Source organism: Paroedura picta, chromosome 3, assembly GCF_049243985.1.
Source record: "Paroedura picta isolate Pp20150507F chromosome 3, Ppicta_v3.0, whole genome shotgun sequence".
In the NCBI taxonomy this organism is placed as follows: Eukaryota; Metazoa; Chordata; class Lepidosauria; order Squamata; family Gekkonidae; genus Paroedura; species Paroedura picta.
In genome coordinates, this window is record NC_135371.1 from 46,344,140 (window position 1) to 46,369,292 (window position 25,153).

General features: G+C 42.7%; 1 protein-coding gene across 4 annotated transcripts in view; it reads right to left on the reverse strand.

The window, feature by feature from the left end:
• CACNA2D3 (calcium voltage-gated channel auxiliary subunit alpha2delta 3) overlaps positions 1-25,153 on the reverse strand; it is a 774,612-nt gene that overhangs the window by 409,828 nt on the left and 339,631 nt on the right. The window lies entirely within an intron of this gene.

The following is a 25,153-nucleotide window of genomic DNA, read 5'->3' on the forward strand; positions in this document are numbered from 1 at the left end:
TTGAGATGGGTAATTCATATTGAAAGGTATTTTGCATGATACTTATGAAATATAAAGGGCTGCCAAATGAGATCTAACCATTGTTACAAGCATGAGTGTGATGTATTTTATCTGGAAGGGTAGAAGATAAAAAAATATCGAGCATTGGACAATGGAAACTGAAAAGTGACTACTGTGGGCAGTTGTATCAGTTCACTGAGACCTATTACGCAGGGTGCTGGACATGGTCCATCTGAGTATTCTATGTGTGCATATGCAGCCATGGTGGAAAAGTTCTACCTGTAGCGGCAGGTAGGAGATTTCATTTTCACGAAGGTGGGATTGTGCCACAACACAATCCCACCTTCATGAAAGTGACAAAATCACCCCCATTTGGCTCTGCAGCAATGTGAAGCACCACAAAGTGGAATGGGGGCATTTTCTGTCTCTGCTGGGCCACCATGGGCACGGGAGAAGCTTGTCCCAGAAGGCCCAACTTTTCCCTGTGTGCATGGGCTTGGCCCAGCCTGGTTGCTGGTAGTGCCCACAGTGCAAAAGGGAAGGTGGAAACTATCCATGTTCCCTTACCGTGGGGCACCAGAGGCCCTAATCTGAGCCAGGCCCAGGTGGGAGCTGGGCCAGTGGCGATTTCATGTGTAAGAGGGGATTAGCCCCACTGCCATGTGAGCACCAGCCCAGCCATTTCCCCCTATGAATAATCAGTCTGACAGCTTCATCTGCAAGGATACACCTCAGAATCTTCAAAGGACTCTGGAAGGCTAATAGAATAACCTGTACCACATTGTAAAGGAAAGGAAAATGGAGCATCAGATACTCATTAGTCTGCCTCTAGGAATAGTAGGAATAGCCATTGGGGTATCTGAAGTGGTAATCTGCAGCTATAAAGGATAATAAACCTCGCCAATCTTGGTAATCATACAAAGCTACATTGCAAAGGATATGATAAATGTTCAGAGAGGCAAGCTAGAAGGGACAGAGGCTCACCATTCAACCTAGGAAAGGACTCCCTCATCTTGTTCTGCAGAGGTGAAGTGGATGGCAACTACAGTCAGGGCTCACTTTGGAATACCCACCTGCCTGAACCTCACCTGGCAACTACTTTACTTCTCAAATAATAGCTTTTAGCCAACCTTTAAACTGAAGCATTCCATAACATTTAGTTGTATTTTATGGCCTGTTTTATGGGCACCACTAGAACTTAAGCCCGCTGTACCTTAAATACAGCAGGGGCTAGGAGCCCTCATTGGGGTGTCCCCCCTCCCGCCCGATTGCTCGGCTTCAAGGCAGCCAAAGGAACCAGGCTTTTGGCTGGCTCCTTTGGCTGCCCTGAAGCCTCTCCCCAGCCCCCCTCCTGCCCGGTCATTCGGCTTCAAGGCAGCCAAAGGAGCCAGGCTCACGGTCGCTTGGCTTCAAGGCAGACAAAGGAGTCAGGCTCCTGGTCACTCGGCTTCAAGGCAGACAAAGGAGCCGGGTTTCCGATCGCTTGGCTACAAGGCAGACAAAGGAGCTGGGCTCCTGATCGCTTGGCTTCAAGGCGGCCAAAGAAGCTGGACATTCGGCCATCTCCTTGGGCCCTCTGAAGCTTCGCTCCCCGCCCACCTCCCACCGACTCCAGGGCAGGCAAAGTGACAGCCCCACTGCGTCTGTGACATGGCAGGGCTGTCTCTTTGGCCAGGCCGAAACCTTTCTCTCCCGGTCAGCTGCGGGGTTTCAGGGCCGGCAAAGAGCCAGCCCCGCCATGTATATGATGCAGCGGGGCTGTCCTCTTGCCACGGCCGAAGCCTCCCCCCCACCGCCTCCACCGGGCTGCCCCGGCTGGGGACTCGTCCGGCCGGGGCCCAGAGGCCAATCAGCAACTGCGTGATTGGCCTCCTGGCCCCGGCCTGGGGGAAGGCGCCGATCGGCCCCCTTCCCCATCATGGACCGGGTCCATCCCTACCCCACTTACCCTTTTATTTATACTGCTCCCGCAGAGCAGTGTAAACATTTTAGGCTGTGTTTTCTTCACTATTACTGAGTCCTTCACTTTTCTTTTGATTATGCTTCTTTTGCTTATTTAATTGTTGAATTGTTTTTACTTTATGACCCACCTGCAAGAGGTGTGTGGAGAGACAACATATAAATTGACACTAAATAAACAATAACAAATAAATATTCACTATTTATTTAGACAATCTGTAAACCACTCCGCAGTTATTAAATAAAAGAGTAAGGGCAAGTTGGGAGGAGTTAGGGCGGGCACTGTCCAGGATAAAAACTCAGAGGGGCGAATCAGGAGCCGCAAAGCGGCTCCTGATTCGCCCCTCCGAGTGTCAATCCTGGACCAAGGAGGCAATGGAGAGGCGTGCAAAGCGCTCCTCCCCATTGCCTCCTTGGCCGCCATACACAACGGCTCACTGCAGGGAAAGGAGCAGGGACGCCACGTCTTCGACGCGGCGGCTCTGCTCCTTTCCAGCCACACTATCTCCCAACGTCCCGGGAAAGGGCCTGGCACACCGTGTCCCTTAGCCGCCACCCTTCGCCGCCCCTAGCTGCTCCTGCCCGGACCTTGCCCGGCGCCACCGCCGCTCACCAGCCGCTGTCGCTCCCAGACATGCCTACCTAGCCGCCGCAACCCTTCCTGGAACGTTGCCGCTGCCGGCCGGGCCTTGCCTGCCGCCGCCGCCCTTCTGCCAATGTTGCCGCTCCCTCCCGTGGCTCCCCCACCGCTGCCGGCCTGCGACGCTGCCGCCCGCAGGTCACCCATTGCACCCGACGAACACAGCTGCTGCCCGGTAGGTCCCGCACCGAATCCCCACCCGTCACCACCTCCCCACCTTGCCGCGGCCCTTCTATCACCGACTCTTGATGCCTCGCCGACTCGCTGCAGCCGCGCCCCTACTGCAAGCCCTCGCCCAATCCCCGCATCCTTCCTGGGTTGGTAGGTCCTCGCCCATGTTCTCCCGACCCTGTGAACAGCCTGACCGCCTCTCTTATGCGGCCAGCCTGTTCCCGCTCCCCAGAACACGCCCCTGCTTGCCCCTGCCTTGCAGCCGCGTGCCAGCCCCTTGGAAGCCTTCACCCTCTGAAGGCTTCCCCGCGGGCCGGCTGCCTAGCGCCCATTTTATGCCTGCCTAAAATGGGCTTCATTTCTAGTTCATATATATCACAAATGTATTCCCAGCACCCACAGACAGTTATTAAGTAATGAAACACTGGGGCCCCTAAGTAGTCAGAAGTTGAACTATAGCCCAAAACTGCAGTTACTTACTGGCTTCAAATTAATTACTTAGATTGTGGGGAGGGAAACAATAGTATTCTCATAAAAGTGGGATACTATCTGCCAAAGGCCCAGGCTACATGGCAATTCCATTCCATATGGGTTGGTGCCAAAATATTCATAGCACTTGGAACTGTTGAAAATAATAGTTAAAAAGCTCATAATACCTTAGTAATCAACTATAAATCATTAATCCATGCAGAGAAACTCATGCCCTATGCCCAGCATTTGACACAGCATTTCCAATGGCTTGTAAGATAATGGCTTATTTTGAAGTATATAATTTAATGGGTAATCTTAATAGAATGTAAAAGAGGTGAACTGTTTTCTATCCTAACATTCATTAAGAACAGGGAGTGGTCAGGGGAGAGAGAAGCAGTGAAAAATCTCAGCGACATGTCTTGGAACTAAGATTTCATTTAAATATGTATTTTTACAAGCATAAAAAAAGAATAGACTGTTCATAATAAAACAATATACTGTATTTTAAAAATGTGTTTCTTGGCATGAAATACTTTTCTAAATATTAGCAGACATTATGAAAAGTAAAATCATACAGAATCCAGATATCATGGATGGAAACTGAATGTCTCTCCAACAATGGTACAATTTGAAAGTCCCTGGATTTTCCCAAGGGAAGATTTGTATCTGTTTGGAAAGGACAAAGCTTACCAATGCATACTGGGTGTCACTCCATTATTAAGGACATATTAAATCAGGGTGGGCATGGGGTGGCATGTGAGCTGCTGGCGGCTCGTCCTGGGCCTACCTTGGCGTGTGCGGGCAATGGAGTAGAAGTCGGCGGTGGAGCAGGAGGCGAGGCCACAGTCGATGGGCCAGATCTTTGGCGGCGGGCTTTGCGCCTCCTGATTAGTCAGTCCGGCAGCAAGGGACCAATTGCGAGCCGTGCTGTGGGCGGCTCGCAACTGGTCCCTTGCCGCCGGACTGACAATTGCAGGGCTCAATCGGCAGGCGCAAAGTGCCTGCCAATTGGTCCCTCCGATGGTCAGTCCAGGGGAAGGGGCCTATCGGCACCCTTCCTCATCCCGGACAGGGCCCACTCTCGGGGCCCTTACTGCTTTATTTAATCCGCTCTGCTAGGAGCGGTTAAAGATCTCCTGTTGGAGTATCCTTACTACAACTTCACAAGGCACCAATGGCTGTGAGATCCTTTTCATCCAGCCTACAAGAAGTAGAGCTGGAGCTCCTTAAGTAGTGGGGTTGAGGCTGCCAGCTGAGCCTCTTTAAGCAATTATGACAGCACCTCTTTGGCAGTGCTTTTGAAATGCTCTGAAAGTTTTTTTGGGGGGTGGGGGGAGAGAAAAGTGTTCCTCTGTTTAAGAGAAGATGTTGGAACTGTGAAAAAGTCACTTACAAGATAGGGGTACATTTCTTTGATAGCACAATATGCAAAACAATTAGGAAGTGGCAGCTTCAAATATCAAAAAACATTTTATTTTAGCAAAACCGATCCTTATAATACATTCCTTATTTCACTTGCACCCTCATTTTAAGCCCACTTTGCATTATTTAGATCCTGTCACCACAGGAACACTATGCAAAACTTTATGGATATGTTTTCCGTTACGTGGGGTTTCTTCATGCAGAAGTGATCTGGCCTCAGCTAAGCAGCCATGTTAAGAAATCCAGCTGTTAAGTGCAAAAGCTTTTTATTTGAGACTCTTTTTTGTTAGCGCTCCCCCCCCCATTTAACCAGATTACTATTTTTTAGAGTTGATAGATGTTTTGGTCCAAAATATAGCTCCTCAGAAAACTATAATGGGCTATGTTTTGTACCAGTTTTTGAACAACTGTATTTGTAGCTCTTTTCCCAATAGGATAACCTTGATTTCTGTGCATTATTGCATATACTCATTGGTACTTAGGAAGAAACTGAATTATTTCTGAGGTGCACCAACAGCACACTTTACAAAAATGCTTGCTATCTTGTAGAGGTAGAATCAGAAAGCATAAAAATATCCCCGGTTTCTGGAAAAGTGTTTTTTGATTTGGCTGCTGCAGAAAAGTTTCCTGGTAATGACCTTTGCAATAAAATTAGAACCTTTTTCCTCCATCATTTTGACAAGAATGCCACATGTACAATTTGTTCTACTGCCATTTCTGCAGTTGCTATCAGACTTTTTATTGCTATTTAATATAAACACAGTCCTTGGACAAACAGGTACACTGACAGGAATGTGAAATATAATTGCTGAAGAACAGCTCAAATACATGTAGCAATTAAGGAGCTGTCACAGATATTATTGACCATCTAAACCAGAGCTGAGGCAAGCATTACATTCAGTACGAAAGAATACAATGGAATAGAATTTACAACATGTATCAGAGTCCACAGAAGGCAATTTTTGGACCTTGTGCAGTGCAGAATACGAAGTGCATACAAGCTGTATAACTGAAAAAAACAACTATAATCAAAGTAGGCATTATCTTTAAATAACACAGTTTGAATGTCAATTAACTTTACATACTAATATATAGTATCCTTCATAGAATTCTTTATTAGAAAATTTTCAAAATTATTACCAAAAAAGGCCATACCTGTAGTTTAAAGTAACCAGATTTTAACATTGGTAAAGTGGGACACCATTGACAGGGGGGGAGGGGGTTCTTGATTAAAAATTTGGTCTACATGGAGCAACAAAAAGTTTCATAGAACACATAGAACGCAAAAATAGTATTGTAATATATATATTTTAATTTCAACATAAGTACAATTGGCCAGGTACCCCCAGATGTCCCTCCAAAAGTGGGAAAATCTGGTCACCTTACTATAGTTGCCAGTCCTTGGCTAGAAATCATAAGGAACATTGAGAGGGTGGAGACTTCTAAGGTGAAACCGGAAGTGATTTTATGATACTTTAAAAATTTCTAAATCTACATGGTAAAACCATAAATGTTTTTGAAATTCTTAGAACTTAATTACATCAATTCCTGTTTATAACACTCTAGGAATCTGAAAATATTGATATTGATGTCAATTGATGCTTCGGTATTACTTCCTATTTTATATAAGGAAGTGATGCCATGATTTGCTAGGACTTTCAAAAAAATCTATTGTAAAACCACATATATAAAGTTAGGAAGGGGATAAAGAACTAAAAAGGGGCTGCATACTGCAATTATGTATATAGAAAATAATTTTGTAACACATGGTATATGAAACAAAAAGCACTATAATTTTTAGAATTCTTAAAATCCTATTGTTGGGGGTATTCAATACCTTGGGTTTAAAATTCCAAAATTTACATTTACATTATTGATTTCATCTTAACTACATCTTTAGTATTATATTTTTTGGCCACCTCTATTTACTCGATATATTTTTTAACAATAAGAAATATATCAGAATATAGAAAGAAAATCTGTTATATATCTCATAATAAGAAGCATACTTCTGCTCAGGATCTACTTCTTTATACATTTATATTCAAGATATTACATTTAAATGTATTCACATTCTGCTTCTACATTTCAATACATTCATGTACAATTTTTTTTTAACTACTTCTCATTCTAAATTTGGCTCTGCTTGCACAGTCCAAAACTCTTCGAATTTCGTGATCTACTTTCTCAGATAAATTGTTAATTTTGCCATCATTGCATATTGTTCTTCTGTTTCTAGTCAGAGTAACCTCTTGTATGTCCATCATAGTAAATGATCTTTATATGTTATAATCCACTGTTGAAATATTCTTTAGCCTTGAAACTGACTGATAATATAGCAAATATTGAATACTTATTCCTTCATTTTAATATCTTGCCAATACCTGATCTTCCCCCTATCATTTACCATGTTCCCATACATTAAAAAGTAACTTTTATTCTTGTGTATTTATTATAGGCTTCTATTGAGGACATGTGGAGAATGTGAATGGTTTAGTACGTTCCAGCAGGTAAACCATATTCTCAAATGTTCCTCTCTAATTATATGGCTTCTTCAATCATTTTGATTGATTTCTTAATTCACAAATAACTGTGTAAGACTTATTCCAGTCCACTGACTCAAGTTTTACTGTTCTTTCTCTTGGGTTTTTAATCCACTCCATAATCTAGACCAGGCCTGCTGCTTGATAATAGAATCTTAGATTTGGAACTGCTAATCATCCTCTCTAAATCTCATCTTGCTATATTTTAAAGTTTACTCTGGGTTTCTTACCATTCCAAATAAACATTAATCTCTCTCTGCCAGTCCTCTGGCATTTTTCTTCTATATGTGTAGGTAACACTTTAAATTTTAAAAAATTAAATTTTAAAACATTAGTTTTAGCAGTACATTTATTTGGATTGCAGAAATTCTTTGTAGACATTAAATGTTATTTTTTTCCTATCTAGATAAGTCTGCTTGTATCACTTTCCAAATCTTCTGTTAATTATTTTGGGTAAAACCACAGAGATTTTGAAATTCCTAAAACATGTTGATTTCTAAAACATCAAGTCTGTTCAATTCTCCACATCTTCTTCCCCCCCTCAATGCTCCACTGAGCAATGGTGGGGGACAGGAAGCATCACCAGGATATCCTTCATCAGAATCAGGTAACCTTGTCATACCACTCATGAGACAATTACTCACCACAAAGCAAAATGTGAAAGCACTAAACTGTTCATGCTGAGATCACAAGCCATGGAGCTTTCATGGAGGTCTAATGGGACGGACCACTTCCATAACTTTCACCATTTTAATGACAGAAACAAGAACATAATTACACCATTCCAAGTGACATATAGAAGATCATGTTTTGAACTCAATTACACAATGCTAAAGGTTCTTTTCTGCCTACTATCTGCTGCATGTATTTGGTTTGCCAGAATGTATTTTCCACTGGTTTAAAGTCAATAACATTTTTAATCAAAATTGAATTGGTATTATCCTATAAGGTATAAATGACAGCTCCAAATATTCTCAGCAGCTGCAGATGAAAGATCAAGCTGTGAGTTTCTACAAAGCTGTTTTGGACTGAATGACACAATGGCATTCATATATTCAGTTTTAGCTACTCATAGACTGATTATGCATGGGCCAGAATGCCCGCGATGGTGGCGACAGTTATACATAATGTCACCACCATCTGAGGCCTGGCCTGACCAGGCCCTCAGAAGACCCGTGTTAACAAAAAGCAGATTCTTCTGGAGGCCTGGGTCTAAGGGCTAAGTCGGGCTAGCCCTGTGCATAATCAGAGGACCCGGGCTTTCAGCCTGGCTTCTCCACTGACCTACAGTGCCCCTGCAGGGAGGAGCCAACAGGGGCATCCTCCTGCCCCCACCATGCTGCTCCCCACCATCGCACCATTGTGCAGTGGGGGCCCCATGTCCATGATGGCTGCCGTCACCACTGCTGCCACTTCAAAGCACTCCTGGTGCTTCTAGGGGCTGTTGCACCACCCCCGTACACGGGGGGTGGCGGGGTTTGTGCCCCACTGCAACAGCACGGCAGCAACCGTACCTGCCACCATGCATAATGGGTCACAATAAGATTATAAATAAAGTATGTTTATACATACATTACAAAGGAGCAATCTCTCTCTCTGACTTTTGTATGAGCTGGCTTAGTCACATGGGTTGGAGAGTCCCTACTGGATTCTGATGGTTAGTTAGATTCACAGACCGCTTGTACACCTGAAAGTAGTTGCTCCCATTCTTATCACTTCTTGTTAATATACAGATGTTGCTTTGAAGATACCTGTCTCTGCTGAGTGAACCTAAGTGAATACCTTGAAAGCAAAAGTGAGCATTGTAACTCGCCTCGGGCCTCCAGGGAGAGGTGAGGAATAGATTTAAGAAATAAATAAATAAAATAAATAAAACATAACAATAAAAAGAGAGTTCCCCACTCAGGACTCAATTGGAACTGTTACTGATTTGCCAGAAACTAGAAAACAAGAACTACCACTGAATGACCAGGGACAATTGAAATGCATGATTCTGCCACAAAAAAAATAGTTCCAGTCTACAAACTATATGAATCCATATCTAGCACTTAATGCTGCTTTAACTCTTTCCTTAAGGTTTTAATTGGTCATCCTTTTAACCCCATCCCCCCATTTCAAAACATTTAGCTCTGGCAAAACCTGAAAAACACCCTAGCCAGTTCATGCAATTTTGTTCAGGGTTGTGGGACTTATTGGATGAATCTCCGACAGATATTGTGAAGCTCATAAACTCTCTACTGCAAACTGATATCTGTACCCTGCTGAATTCTGAATCTTGGTATGTTTTGGATAAAAGACAAAATCAGGATGGAAATAGCTCCTTATCTGTGACACACAGGGCTACTTCCCATGCTAGAGGAACAGTCCCAGAAGTCACTTCTCTGACTAAATGTGCAACATGGGAAGGATTTATTAGCTTATCTATAAATGAACCAGACATGAGCATGCTTAATTATTTCCAGATTCTTGGCATATCCTTGTTCATCTCGGGAGTAAACATATAAACCTTCAAACTGCAATTTTAGTCACAGAAAATATGGCAGTCTGGGAATGAGCTCTCAGGGTAAATCTTTGGCATTTCATCTCTATAGGAAGTGGTCTCATTAAAAAGCTAAAAGGTCACATATAATAGGTGATTCTTTTTTAAAAAGAAAAGGAACATTACATTTTTTATAACTAAAGGGCTCTATGATAGGATTGATAACTCTGTTAGTAGAGAAGAGATCTAAATGTGATAAACAACTTCTCTATAAATCAAAGAGTCATCATGGAAAGGTTTGAACTGTTTTCTGTTGTACTTCACAATTGATGATGACGACGACAATGATGACAACGGCAACAATGAAAGGACCATCTCCTACATGCAAACGCATTTACTTTCTGCAGGTACAGAAATACAAGTCAAAGCTTAATTGACTTGTGTATTTTGGAATTAAGTATTTCAAATGAGATTTTAGGAGTGTCTTATGCAGATGTTACTATTAGTAACATTAGTAACATTAGTTACTATTATTGCTAGTGCTCAATAATAAATATAACTATCTACAGCCAAAACAAAAGAAATGAGAGACCTAAGAATATTAACTATGTATAAATCATATCCTGATTAAGTGTTTTCATGGGTCAAACTGCGGCTGTCTGCGCAACATTCCAGATGTTCAGGCAATTCACGATGAACTAGAAACATTTCTAAAAGTCATGCTACTGATTTCCAGTGAGTATATGTGCAGCTGTGCATAGCTTCTATTCTTTCTGATGCCTCAAAGCCTGACTTTGTGCATTGCTGTCAGCGTTTTTTTCCTGAATATATCAACAAAATCATGATGAAGATGTCTGGACAACCTTGTCTGCCAATTTACTCAGGCTCATGAACATTATAAATTTGTGACTGGGCAATAATTAATTCTGTTCCATTTAATGCTGTGATTAGAACAAAGAACATGGTGAACATCAGACGTTTTACTTCCCTAGGCTAGCTATAAAACCCTCACTTCTGTTGAAATCTATTCCCTGTTTGAAGGGTACAGAAGGAGAGAGCAGATACTGCTTTATACTGAGGATACTTACACTCCCGAACCACTTGTCATTTTGACCAATGCAGGTTTGGTAAGTTCAGGAAGGTACAGAAGGTACAGAATGGATCTGGTGCAAACTAGAGAAGCCAAACATGGAGAGGATCTCTACCTGACTTTTCTGCCTTTCCCACAAGTTTGGTGAGGATTGCACGTATGGGGTTCAAGTTATGGCTCCCTCAAAGAGGCATGAACCAAACTGAACTACATTTTCCCAGTTAATGCCCATCCCTATTCCATACCGTATATTTCCCTGTGCTACTCTGTTGTATCTTTCTTAGTTTATACACGTACACAAACATATATGCAATATATTTTGAAGAACAATCCAAGATAGTAGGAAATGTAGCATAAAGATTAAATGCCAAGATTTAGAAGTTAGCCTTGGCATTTTTGCAAACCAAAATGCTAAACTATTCCCTCCCAACTATACCACACAAGAGAATGAAGGCAAGGAAATTGAGTCCCTGGTATAATCCCCAAACAAGTGTTTCAAATTGTGTGGAGTATGATCAGCCCTCTAGCACCTCCCCATATCTCTTCTTTTCATGGAAAAACTGTTAAATGATTCTGAACTTCCATGGATTTCTCACTTTATGACTGAGATATACATAGAATTTAGAATTATGGAACAAATTAAGGTTGCAATCCTAAATATTTATTAGGTTATAAGTTCTTCTTAAATCAGAAAACTCATTTCACAGTTATTCGTGAGAAGTCTACCGGTTGTAGTGCACCTTTAAAAATCTCCAGAATTTTAATGCACTTTGCAATGAACTAGAAAACCAATCTCTGGATATCATACATTCAGTTGAATTCAAGTTGCAAATGCCTCATTTTGAATTGTGCCAAATTAAAACCTTCAGAAAGAAAAAGTTCATGCCATATAAGAAGGGGGAAAAACCCTTCATAATTATTCAGACCAACATAATTCCTATGTGTTTTCCATTTTAGCTTAGCATTAAGGCTAGGCAAGCAGTGCATGTGTTTTTTCTTTCTTTATACAAGACAGTTCCAAGAAAAAATCAAAGAGAGGTCTGTTTTACATAGCAGAAGAGAAGAGAATGATTACCATATTCTAAAATAACAGACAAAGTGAAGAAACCATACCACAGCATAAATGAGCATGAGAAAAAGTGTACGTATCTTAGTAAATCTTTAAACCTTTCTACCACACTATAAACAATTGCTACAATATTTACATTTGACTCACAACCATCTGAATATGCCTGGCATAGCTAATCCCAAGGGACTTCAGAAAGCCATAGTCATGATGTCATTTGCTATTGAGTGTAAAGGTTTAGACTAGCTTCCAAATGCACATTTTCATGGCAACTATTGTATCTGGTGAATTGTTTTCCCAATTATCATTCTTTCATATAGCATCTCTACAGCTTGCAAGGGTATGCATTAAATTTTACGAAGACATCATATCACTAAGCTTGGTATAAAGGGAAGAAATGTTATTCCTTCCTAACTCATATGGAAACCAGTGCGCCTTGCCCAAAGTACACTTACTTAGATGCAGACAGCAGTTCCATGTGTATGTTAAGTTCTATGTGACAAAATCTACCCATTGTAGTGAATGGGGGAAAGGCTTATGGGCAGGGGACCACTGAACCACCCTGTGAAAGATGGTGATTTAGAATGATATGTAAATAGCAAAGCATAGCATTATATGGTTTATTTGCTGTTGACTAAATCGATTGGTTTCTAAGGGTAGTCTTTCAAAGTACGTTAAGGATTCTACAAGTTAGAATTTTCATCCTTTCCCATACTGTCTTGATTATGCTTCTGGAAAATACCCTGTTTGCTGTATAACCAGGCGTAAGTCAAGAGGTTGGCATAATTTACAAGTGAAGTTTATTTTCTCTCCCGAAAGGGGTTCAAAAATTATTTTGCAAGGAGGCTTGAACGTATTCACAGTTGTATCACAGTTTATGTTGGGCACAGTCAGTAAAAAATTATAGTTTAAATGTATGAGTTTAGAGGCACCGAGCAACTATCAACCAAGACTTCTATTGTTACACTTCAATAGTTAGTGCCCCTGGTTCACTCTTCAGGCAATGCACATTCTCCGGGTTAGGACTCCTAGTGAATTTATGAACGACACCTAGTCTGGCCCTTTAGTTTTCTGACAAACATTACAAGACTAAATTTTAAGTGTAAGCCTCTCCCAACAACCACAATTCATTAGCTTGCCTGCCTCCTCAGAAGCCAAAGATCTCAAATTTCCAGAAACTTTTGACAGTTAATCTGTCTGACTGGCAATGGCAGTATCATGGATTTTTCCTGTCTATTCCATCCTCTCGTCTAGTTCCTCCAAAGTTCCCTGTACCCTAGCTAGTTGTTACCTGCTTTTCATATACCCCAACTAGGCACAAAGGAGACTGGTAGTAAGGGGCAGGACATTTGAACACATGTCACGTTTCCACGTCTACAAGGAATTATAAGACGTTGTATTGGAAAGTCATATTCATATGAAAATATACAGATAATTAAGTATAAATTCATTTTGGTGAGTGCTTTTCCACAAAAGTTCCAAAGAGAGATGAATCTACTTTCCTTAACTTTTTCTTCATTTGATGGGGCAGGCAGTTAATATATCTCAATCTGTCTCACCAACTGGAAACACAACAAAACTCCCCTTACATAAAGATTTCCTAAATTTGCTGACCGCAATAGACTAAGATATTTGACCAGTGCAACTCATTTTCTGTTAATCTCTGACTAAACATTCTGTGCATCTTAACACTTGCAGGCTCCTTTTTGGAGAATTAGAATTGAATTTTCTACTCTCTTACTTAATGGGCTATAAGAACTTTCAATAAGCAAACAACATAACAGTTCTTCAAACCATTCTGAACTTATCAAAGGGATACAGCAGTCTTGACTCCATCTTTTGAAGAAAAGCAGGTTTAGAACATCTAAATAGAATCAATATACATCTGAAACAAACCTGAACCTGGAAATACCCTATTTTGATCCCTGTGACATTAAAAGAATTCAGTAATTCCAGGGAACAGAAGGGGACTAAAAGAATTGTGTTGAAGTGTGCTGGTCACTTGGAAAAAGCCAACTATGTTTGAAACCATTTTAACAATTGTTTTCAGCCACTTTTAAAAACAAATAGTCAAACAGGGAGATATACATCAAGCAGAAACAATAGAACTACTTTAGTGAGAGATCTGTATGTTGTGGGAGCCTTTGGAAGAAATGGGAATGTCTTCTAAGTAAAATACTGAGAGGTTGGTATATTTTAATGTAATGTTTAAAAATAAAGCAAACACTCTGATTAGTTATGGACTCATGTAATGGAACAGTTTAACTAAGACGTAAGATGTCAAGATGTAAACTCTGATGGGGCAATAACAGGAGAGCAGGCAGGAAGTTGCCTTCTTGAACCATAAAGAATCCCCCTTCAAGGATCTCTGCCTTGCCGTGGCAAGGGGGCTTGCGTAGCTCAGCGAAGCTATGAGCTATGCCATGCAGGGCCACCCAAGATGGACAGATCATAGCAGAGAGCTCTGACAAAAGGTGATCCACTGGAGAAGGAAATGGCAAACCACTCCAGTACGAATGACATGTCCGTGAATACCATCGCTCCTATTAAAACAGATTATCAAGACCTAGGGAGGAAGCTCAAGAAAATGGAGGCACAAGTGGTATTCTCTTCAATCTTGCCTGTCAAGGGAAGAAGATTGCGTTGGGAGAGGAAGATAATGGAGGTGAATCAGTGGCTGCGTAGTTGGTGCCGCCAGGAGAGATTTGGTTTATGGGACCATGGGATAGGCTTTCTTGAGGAAGGCCTACTAGCACCTGATGGACTGCACTTATCGAAGCTGGAGAAGAATGTATTTGGCAGAAACCTGGGGAGATTCACCAGGAGAGCTTTAAACTGAATCCACAAGGGGAAGGAGACGATCAACATAGGGAAAGTAAGAAAGGAGACTGATCGGGGGCAGCCCAACCGGCAAGGGAACCATAGGGAACCAAAAGTAAAAGGATTCAGATACCTTTATACTAACACACGAAGCATGGGCAATAAGAAGGAAGAGCTGGAACTTCTCATGCTGATGGAAAGGTATGATCTAGTAGGCATCACAGAAACTTGGTGGAATGATTCTCATGACTGGAATGTAATAGTGGGTGGATATGAACTGTTCAGAAAAAACAGAATAGATCTAAGAGGTGGAGGAGTGGCACTGTATGTGAGGAAAGGGCTTACCTGTCAGGAAATTCTAGTGAAGGAGAGTATATCTACAGTGGAAAGCATCTGGGTGAAAATAAGCGAGGGGAAAACAAACAGTGTGGTGGTTGGTGTCTGCTACCGACCGCCTGACCAACGAGAGGATGTGGATGCTGCACTTTGTGAGCAGCTTGAGAAAATATCCAAGCAGCAAGACCTTGTCATCATGGGTGTCTTCAATTTCCCAGATGTGTGCTGGGAAACAAACTCTGCAAAGTATCCTAAGTCATACAACTTTCTGACCTGCCTGGCTGACAATTTCATTTATCAAATGGTAGATGAACCCACAAGAGGTTCAGCCATACTGGACTTAATACTGACCAACAGGCAAGAGTTGGTGGATGAGGTGAAGGAGGTGTGGACCCTAGGGAGAAGTGACCATGTCCTCATAGAATTCCTTTTTAGATGGGGAGGTAAGGAAACTTGTAGCCAGACGCGGATGTTGGATTTTCATAGGGAAAACTTTAATAAACTCATAGACATGATGAGTGTCATACCATGGATGAGAATGCTGGAAGGGAAGGGAGCATGTGAAGGGTGGGCACTACTCAAACAAGAGCTATTGCATGCTCAATCAATGATTATCCCAGAAAGACGAAAACACTGCAGGAACTCTAAGAAGCCTATTTGGATGAACGGAGAACTTCAAGAGGAACTAAGAAAGAAAATGGAAATGTTCAGGAAATGGAGGGAATGACAGAGTTCTAAAGAAGAGTACCCACAGGTTATTAGGCACTGTAGATCAATCTTCAGAAAGGCCGAAGTTGAGAGTGAGCTAAGATTGGCCAGGGAAGCCCACTGTAACAAGAAAAGATTTTTCAGTTATGTGAGGAGCAAACGTAAAGTAAAGGAGGCAATAGGCCCACTGTTGGGTGCGGATGGACAAACTCTAACGGGGGATGCAGAGAAAGCAGAAAGGCTCAGCGCCTATTTTACATCTCTTTTTCTCACAAGTCAAAGGGCTTAGGCACATCTAGAGATGGCAGTAGCCAAAGGATAGTGTCTGGGTGGCAGGTTGACATGGATAGAGAGGTTGTCGAGAGGCATTTAGCTGCACTGGATGAATTCAAATCCCCTGGGCCGGATGAAATGCACCCGAGAGTGTTCAAAGAACTTTCCAGAAAACTTGCACAGCCCTTGTCCATCATCTTCGGAACCTCTTTAAGGACTGGAGATGTCCTGGAGGACTGGAAGAGAGCAAACGTTATTCCGATCTTCAAAAAAGGGAGGAAGGATGACCCGGGAAACTACAGACCAGTGAGTCTGACCTCTGTTGTGGGTAAGATAATGGAGCAGATATTAAAGGGAGCGATCTGCAAACATCTGGAGGACAATTTGGTGATCCAAGGAAGAGCATGGATTTGTCTCCAACAGGTCCTGTCAGACCAACCTGGTTTCCTTTTTTGACCAAGTAACAGGTTTGCTGGATCGTGGAAATTCGGTTGATGTCGTTTACTTGGATTTTAGTAAAGCTTTTGATAAGGTTCCCCATGATGTTCTGATGGATAAATTGAAGGACTGCAATCTGGATTTTCAGATAGTTAGGTGGATAGGGAATTGGTTAGAGAACCGCACTCAAAGAGTTGTTGTCAATGGTGTTTCATCAGACTGGAGGGAGGTGAGTAGCGGGGTAGCTCAGGGCTTGGTGCTCGGTCCGGTACTTTTTAACGTATTTATTAATGATCTAGATGAGGGGGTGGAAGGACTACTCATGAAGTTTGCAGATGACACCAAATTGGGAGGACTGTAAAGTTCTGCATCTGGGTCAGAAAAATGAAAAGCATGCCTACTGGATGGGGGATACGCTTCACTGTGTGTGAACGAGACCTTGGGGTACTTGTGGATTGTAAACTAAACATGAGCCGGCAGTGTGATGCAGCGGTAAAAAAGGCAAATGCCATTTTGGGCTGTATCAACAGGGGCATCACATCAATATCACAAGATGTCATAGTCCCATTGTATACAGCACTGGTCAGACCACACCTGGAGTACTGTGTGCAGTTCTGGAGGCCTCACTTCAAGAAGGACATAGATAAAATTGAAAGGGTACAGAGGAGAGCGATGAGGATGATCTGGGGCCAAGGGACCAAGCCCTATGAAAATAGGTTGAGGGACTTGGCAATGTTCAGCCTGGAGAAAAGGAGGTTGAGAGGGGACATGATAGCCCTCTTTAAGTATTTGAAAGGTTGTCATTTGGAGAAGGGCAGGATGCTGTTCCCATTGGCTGCAGAGGAAAGGACACTCAGTAATGGGTTTAAACTACAAGTATAACAATATAGGCTAGATATCAGAAAAAAAATTTTCACACTCAGAGTAGTTCAGCAGTGGAATAGGCTGCCTAAGGAGGTGGTGAGCTCCCCCTCACTGGCAGTCTTCAAGCAAAGGTTGGATACACACTTTTATTGGATGCTTTAGGATGCTTTGGGCTGATCCTGCATTGAGCAGGGGGTTGGACTAGATGTCCTTTATGGCCCCTTCCAACTCTATGATTCTATGATTCTATCTTTGCCATGAAAACTCTATGGACAGGTTCAAAAGGCAAAATGATATGATGTCAGAAGATAAGCCCCTCAGGTCAGAAGGTGTCCAATATGCTACTGGGCATGAGCAGACAGCTAGTACGAGTAGTGCCAGAATGAATGAAGCGACTGGGTCAAAGCTGAAAGGACGCTCAGTTGTGGAGGTAACTGATGGCGAAAAGACAGTCCGATGCTGTAAAGACTTCTTTTCCATAGGAACCTGGAACGTCAGATCCATACACCAAGGCAAGCTGGACGTGGTCAAACAAGAGATGACAAGACTGAACATCAACATTTTAGGAATCAGTTAATTCAAATGTAAAGGAATAGGTGAATTTAATTCAGATGACCATCAGGTATACTACTGTGGGTAAGAATCTCACAGAAGAAGTGGAGTAGCCTTCATAATCAATAAAGGAGTAAGAAAAGCAGTACTGGGATACAATCCCCAAAATGACAGAATGATCTCAGTTCGAATCCAAGGCAAACCTTTCAACATCACAGTAATCCAGGTCTATGCCCCAACCACTGCTGCTGAAGAGGATGAAGTTGACCAGTTCTATGAAGCCCTACAACACCTTTTAGAAGCAATGCCAAAAAATGATGTGCTTATCATCTTGGGGGATTGGAATGCTAAAGTAGGAAGCCAAAAGCTAACCGGGATTACAGGCAAGTTTGGCCTTGGAGTACAAAATGAAGCAGGCCACAGGCTGGTAGAATTTTGTCAAGAGAATACAATGGTCATAGCAAACACTCTTTTGCAACAACCCAAGAGACAACTCTACACATGGACATCACCAGACAGTCAACACAGAAATTAGATTGACTATGTGCTCTGCAGCCAAAGATGGAGAAGTTCTATACAGTCAGTAAAAACAAGACCAGGAGCTGATTGTGGTTCAGATCATCAGCTTCTTGGTGCAAAATTTAGGCTTAAATTGAAGAAAGTAGGGAAAAGCACTAGGCCACTCAGGCATGAACTAAATCATATCCCTGAGGAATATACAGTAGAGGTGACAAATAGATTTAAGGAATTAGATCTGATAGACAGAGCCTGAAGAACTATGGTCAGAGGTTCACAACATTGTACAAGAGGTAGTAACTAAAACCATCCCAAAGAAAAAGAAATGTAAGGAAGCAAAATGGCTGTCTGAGGAAGCTTTACAAATAGCTGAGGAGAGAAGGGAAGTGAAAGGCAAGGGAGAAAGAGAAAGATACACCCAACTGAATGCTGAATTCCAGAGACTAGCTAGAAGAGATAAGAATGCCTTTTTAAATGAACAGGGCAAACAAATAGAAGAAAACAATAGTATGGGGAGGACCAGGGATCTTTTCAAGAAAATTGGAGATATGAAGAGAACGTTTCATGAAAAGATGGGTACAATAAAGGATCATGGAGAAACCTAGGGAGTTCCAGAAGAACATCTACTCCTGCTTCATTGACTACGCTAAAGCCTTTGATTGTGTGGAGCACAAAAACTTGTAGCAAGTTCTTAAAGAGATGGGAATACCAGCGCATCTTATCTGTCTCTTCAGAAACCTATATGCAGGTCAAGAAGCAACAGTGAGAACCAGGTATGGAATCACTGATTGGTTCAAAATTGAGAAAGGAGTTTGGCAAGGCTGTATACTGTCACCTTGCCTATTTAACTTGTATGCAGAACACATCATGAGAAAGGCTGGGTCAGTTGAGTCACAAATTGGGATCATGATTGCACGGAGAAATATCAACAACCTCAGATATGCAGATGATACCACTCTAATGGCAGAAAGTGAAGAGTAACTAAAGAGCCTGTTGATGCGGGTGGAGGAGGAGAGTGCAAAAGTTGGCTTGGAACTCAACATCAAGAAGACAAAGATCATGACATCCAGCCCTCTCAATTCCTGGCAAATAGATGGGGAACAAATGGAGGTAGTGACAGATTATATTTTCCTGGGCTCCAAGATCACTGCAGATGGAGACTGCAGCAAAGAAATTAAAAGACGCTTGCTCCTGGGGAGGAAAGCAATGGCAAATCTAGACAACATCCTAAAAAGCAGAGACATCACCCTGCCAACAAAAGTGCATCTAGTTTAAGGCTATGGTCTTCCCAGTTGCGATGTATGGCTGTGAATGTTGGCGAAGAAACTGTTCTAGAGGAGATCAGCCCTGACTGCTCCTTAGAAGGCCAGATCCTGAGGATGAAACTCAAATACTTTGGCCATCTGATGAGAAGGAAAAGACTCCCTGTAGAAGAGCCTGCCCCCTTCAAGGATCGCTGCCTTGTTGTGGCAAGGGGGCTTGCGTAGTTCAGTGAAGCTATGAGCTATGCCGTGCAGGGCCACCCAAGACGGACAGGTCATAGCTGAGAGCTCTGACAAAAGGTGATCCACTGGAGAAGGAAATGGCAAACCACTCCAGTATCTTTGCCATGAAAACTCTATGGACAGTTCCAATAGGCATAACGATATGACGCTGGAAGATGAGCCCCTCAGGTCGGAAGGTGTCCAATATGCTACTGGGGATGAGCAGACGGCTAGTACGAGTAGCGCCAGAATGAATGAAGCGGCTGGGCCAAAGCCGAAAGGACGCTCAGTTGTGGAAGTAACTGGTGGCGAAAAGACAGTCCGATGCTGTAAAGATTTTTATTCCATAGGAACCTGGAACGTCAGATCCATGAATCAAGGCAAGCTGGACGTGGTTAAACAAGAAATGATAAGACTGAACATCGACATTTTAGGAATCAGTGAACTAAAATGGACAGGAATGGGTGAATTTAATTCAGATGACCATCAGGTATACTACTGTGGACAAGAATCTCGCAGAAGAAATGGAGTAGCCTTCATAATCAATAAGAGAGTAGGAAAAGCAGTCTTGGGATACAATCCCCAAAATGACAGAATGATCTCAGTTCGAATCCAAGGCAAACCATTCAACATCACAGTGATCCAGATCTACGCCCCAACCACTGCTGCTGAAGAGGATGAAGTTGATCAGTTCTATGAAGCCCTACAACACCTTCTAGAAGCAACGCCCAAAAATGATGTGCTTATCATCATGGGGGATTGGAATGCTAAAGTAGGAAGCCAAAAGATAACCGGGATAACAGGCAAGTTTGGCCTTGGAGTACAAAATGAAGCAGGGCACAGGCTGGTAGGATTTTGTCAAGAGAATACAATGGTCATAGCAAACACTCTTTTCCAGCAACCCAAGAGACGACTCTACACATGGACATCACCAGACGGTCAACACAGAAATCAGATTGACTATGTGCTCTGCAGCCAAAGATGGAAAAGTTCTATCCAGTCAATAAAAACAAGACCAGGAGCTGATTGTGGTTCAGATCATGAGCTTCTTGTTGCAAAATTTAGGCTTAAATTGAAGAAAGTAGGGAAAAGCACTAGGCCACTCAGGTATGAACTAAATCATATCCCCGACGAATACACAGTGGAGGTGACAAATAGATTTAAGGAATTAGATCTGATAGACAGAGTGCCTGAAGAACTATGGATGGAGGTTCGCAACATTGTACAAGAGGTAGCAACTAAAACCATCCCAAAGAAAAAGAAATGCAGGAAATCAAAATGGCTGTCTGAGGAAGCTTTACAAATAGCTAAGGAGAGAAGGGAAGTGAAAGGCAAGGGAGAAAGAGAAAGATACACCCAACTGAATGCAGAATTCCAGAGAAAAGCTAGAAGAGATAAGAATGCCTTCTTAAATGAACAGTGCAAACAAATAGAAGAAAACAATAGAATCGGGAGGACCAGAGATCTTTTCAAGAAAATTGGAGATATGAAGAGAACGTTTCATGCAAAGATAGGTATGATAAGGGACCAAAATGGTAGGGACCTCACAGAAGCAGAAGAGATTAAACAAAGGTGGCAAAATTATACAGAAGAACTATACAAGAGCGAGCTTAACATCCCTGATGACCACAATGGGGTAGTTACTGACCTGGAGCCAGATATCCTGGAATGTGAAGTCAAATGGGCCTTAGGAAGTCTGAGTAACAATAAAGCTAGTGGTGGTGACAGCATTCCAGTTGAACTATTCAAAATCTTAAAGGACGATGCAGTAAAAGTGCTACACTCAATATGCCAGCAAATTTGGAAAACTCAACAATGGCCACAGGATTGGAAAAGGTCAGTTTACATTCCAATCCCAAAGAAGGGCAATGCCAAAGAATGTTCAAACTACCGCACCATTGCACTAATTTCTCATGCTAGCAAAGTTATGCTCAAAATCCTACAAGCTAGGCTCCAGCAGTATGTGGACCGAGAACTTCCAGAAGTACAGGCAGGATTTCGAAGAGGCAGAGGAACTAGAGATCAAATTGCCAACATACGCTGGATCATGGAGAAAGCTAGGGAGTACCAGAAGAACGTCTACTTCTGCTTCATTGACTATGCTAAAGCCTTTGATTGTGTGGAACACAATAAATTGTGGCAAGTTCTTAAAGAGATGGGAATACCAGAGCATCTTATTTGTCTCTTGAGAAATTTATATTCAGGTCAAGAAGCAACAGTGAGAACTGAACATGGAATCACTGACTGGTTCAAAATTGAGAAAGGAGTTCGGCAAGGCTGTATACTGTCGCCTTGCCTATTTAACTTGTATGCAGAGCACATCATGAGAAATGCGGAATTAGAGGAGTCACAAATTGGGATCAAGATTGCAGGGAGAAATATCAACAACCTCAGATATGCAGATGATACCACTCTAATGGCAGAAAGTGAAGAGGAACTAAAGATCCTGTTGATGCGGGTGAAGGAGGAGAGTGCAAAAGTTGGCTTGAAACTCAACATCAAGAAAACAAAGATCATGGCATCCGGCCCGCTCAATTCCTGGCAAATAGATGGGGAAGAAATGGAGATAGTGACAGATTTTATTTTCCTGGGCTCCAAGATCACTGCAGATGGGGACTGCAGCAAAGAAATTAAAAGACGCTTGCTCCTGGGGAGGAAAGCTATGGCAAATCTAGACAGCATCCTAAAAAGCAGAGACATCACCCTGCCAACAAAAGTGCGTTTAGTCAAGGCTATGGTCTTCCCAGTTGCAATGTATGGCTGCGAAAGTTGGACCATAAGGAAGGCCGAGCGTCAAAGAATTGAGGCTTTTGAACTCTGGTGCTGGAGAAGACTCTTGCGAGTCCCTTGGACTGCAAGGCGAACAAACAGGTCAGTCCTAGAGGAGATCAGCCCTGACTGCTCTTTAGAAGGCCAGATCCTGAAGATGAAACTCAAATATTTTGGCCACCTCATGAGAAGGAAGGACTCCCTGGAGAAGAGCCTAATGCTGGGAGCGATCGAGGGCAAAAGAAGAAGGGGACGACAGAGAATGAGGTGGCTGGATGGAGTCACTGAAGCAGTAGGTGCAAACTTAAATGGACTCCAGGGAATGGTAGAGGACAGGAAGGCCTGGAGGATCATTGTCCATGGGGTCGCGATTGGTCGGACACGACTTCGCACATAACAACAACAAGAAGAGCCTAATGCTGGGAGTGATTGAGGGCAAAAGAAGAAGGGGACGACAGAGAATGAGGTGTCTGGATGGAGTCACTGAAGCAGTAGGTGCAAACTATTTGGACTACGGGGAATGGTAGAGGACAGGAAGGCCTGGAGGATCATTGTCCATAGGGTCACGATGGGTTGGACACGACTTCGCACCTAACAAAAAAACCCATAAAGAAATGAAGGGTAAATACTCTGTAACATGAAACTGCTACATTATATTGGGATTTGTCGCTGCTATTGCTCCATCTATGCTATTTTCCTGTTGTATCCTATGAGAGAAAATTAATAAAAAAGATTGTCATTCCCCGTTCCTTCTATGTAAGAAGCACATTTCATTCTGATCAGTTGAATGTTGGCAAATCAGAGCACATGGAGCAGCCTGTCATTCAAGCTGTCTGTTTTAGTGAAGAATTAACCCTTCACTTCCTGTTACTTCAACATTTGGGGACTGCCTTTTAATGTGCTGACCATCACACAAACTTTTAAAATTTCTTGTATAGCTTTTATATTGGTTCTGACAACCATTCTTGTTTTACAGTATTTGTAGGTCTTGTGTTGTTTTAATAAATGTGTGAACATTGTTTTAATGCGATTTGTACTTATATGTGTTTATGTGCTACTGAATATTTTAATTTAGAAAAGCTTTTTGGGACACTGAACAAAGAAATAAAGACATCAATCATTAAAAAAATAATGCTTGAATCAGAAACCTTAAGATAAATGACCCAAATATCTCAGTGCCATTAAATCTGTTATCCATGCTCTACACAACCACATTAAAGAGGCATTCAAAGAAAGCATCTACACCAGTGAACTGTAAAAAATCAGCCTATTATTTTTTTTAAAAAATGGGATTGTTATAAATAATGGGATTGTTATAAAGAAAACAGATCTGTGTTCTGCACTGCCCGCTTGCTCAAGAGATAGTGATTCGGAGGAACCCAAGCCTGGGTCTTTGACAGGGATCCTGACATTGCCTCTGAAAGCAGTTTTAAGGCATTTCCTACATGGCCAAATTTTTTCCGTAGGCAATGTATTAACAGAGATGTGGATCCAGCCTTCTGTCTGAGAAGAGGGATCAACCAAATGTATAGAGGAAGAAGGGTGGGGGAGGCACTCAGCTAGCTTGTTAAGGTGGGAGTCTGCCCTAATATGAGTGAATCAAGAAAGCATTGCTGAGGCAAAAACTGCCCTGTTCAGCCAAGGATGTAGTCACACAAAGGCATGGTAGAGAGAGTTTTAGCTAGGGAGCCAGGGAGTGCGCTTAAAAAGAGGCAAGGGTACCAAATTATATTCCCCTGGAGCCCTTGAAAATCATAAGTAAAGAAGCCCTTTACAAAAGTTAGTGGGGCTGGGCACCGCTTTGTTGCCCTATAATTCAAGCAGCAGTGACACTTCTTACACTAAACAAAATGAACTAGTATAAAGAGGATGATGCATATATACACAACTAGGGATACCAGCTCTTGGAGATTTGGGGGATGGAGCCTGAGGAGGAAGGGAGGGACTTCGGTTGGGTATAATATCACGGAGACCACTTCCAAAGAGGTCATTTTCTCTAGGTTAACTGATCTCTGTCATCTGGAGACCAGTTGTAATAGCAGGAGATCTCCTGCTATCACTTACAGGTTGACAAGCCTATATCCAACCATACTGTTAGCCCTTCTATTACTCTTGAATGGATTTAATGCATGCTTGCATACATTTAGAAAATAGGCTGTATGGCAGGGGTCCCCAACCCCCGGTCCACGGCCCAGTACCAGGCCGCAAAGGCCATCATACCGGGCCACCAGCAGCCGCGCCTGCCTCCCCCTCTCCAGCGAGAGGGGGGGAAAGAGGCCGGCACAGCAGCCAGCGCTGCCTGCGCGGCAGGCAGCGCAGCAGCTACGCAAATGTGCACGCGCGACCTGCCGTGCATGCGCATTTGCGCCTCCTGGTGGCCAAAATGTGCATGTGCAGCAACTCTGTGCATGCGTGTTAGTGCCACCTGGTGGCCAAAATGCGCATGCGCAGCAATTGGGCATGTGTGTTTATGAGCAACTGTGGCAGCCGGGCCACTGGCTCTCCCCCACCCCCGGAGGCGGTCCCCGACCAGAAGAAGGTTGGGGACCGCT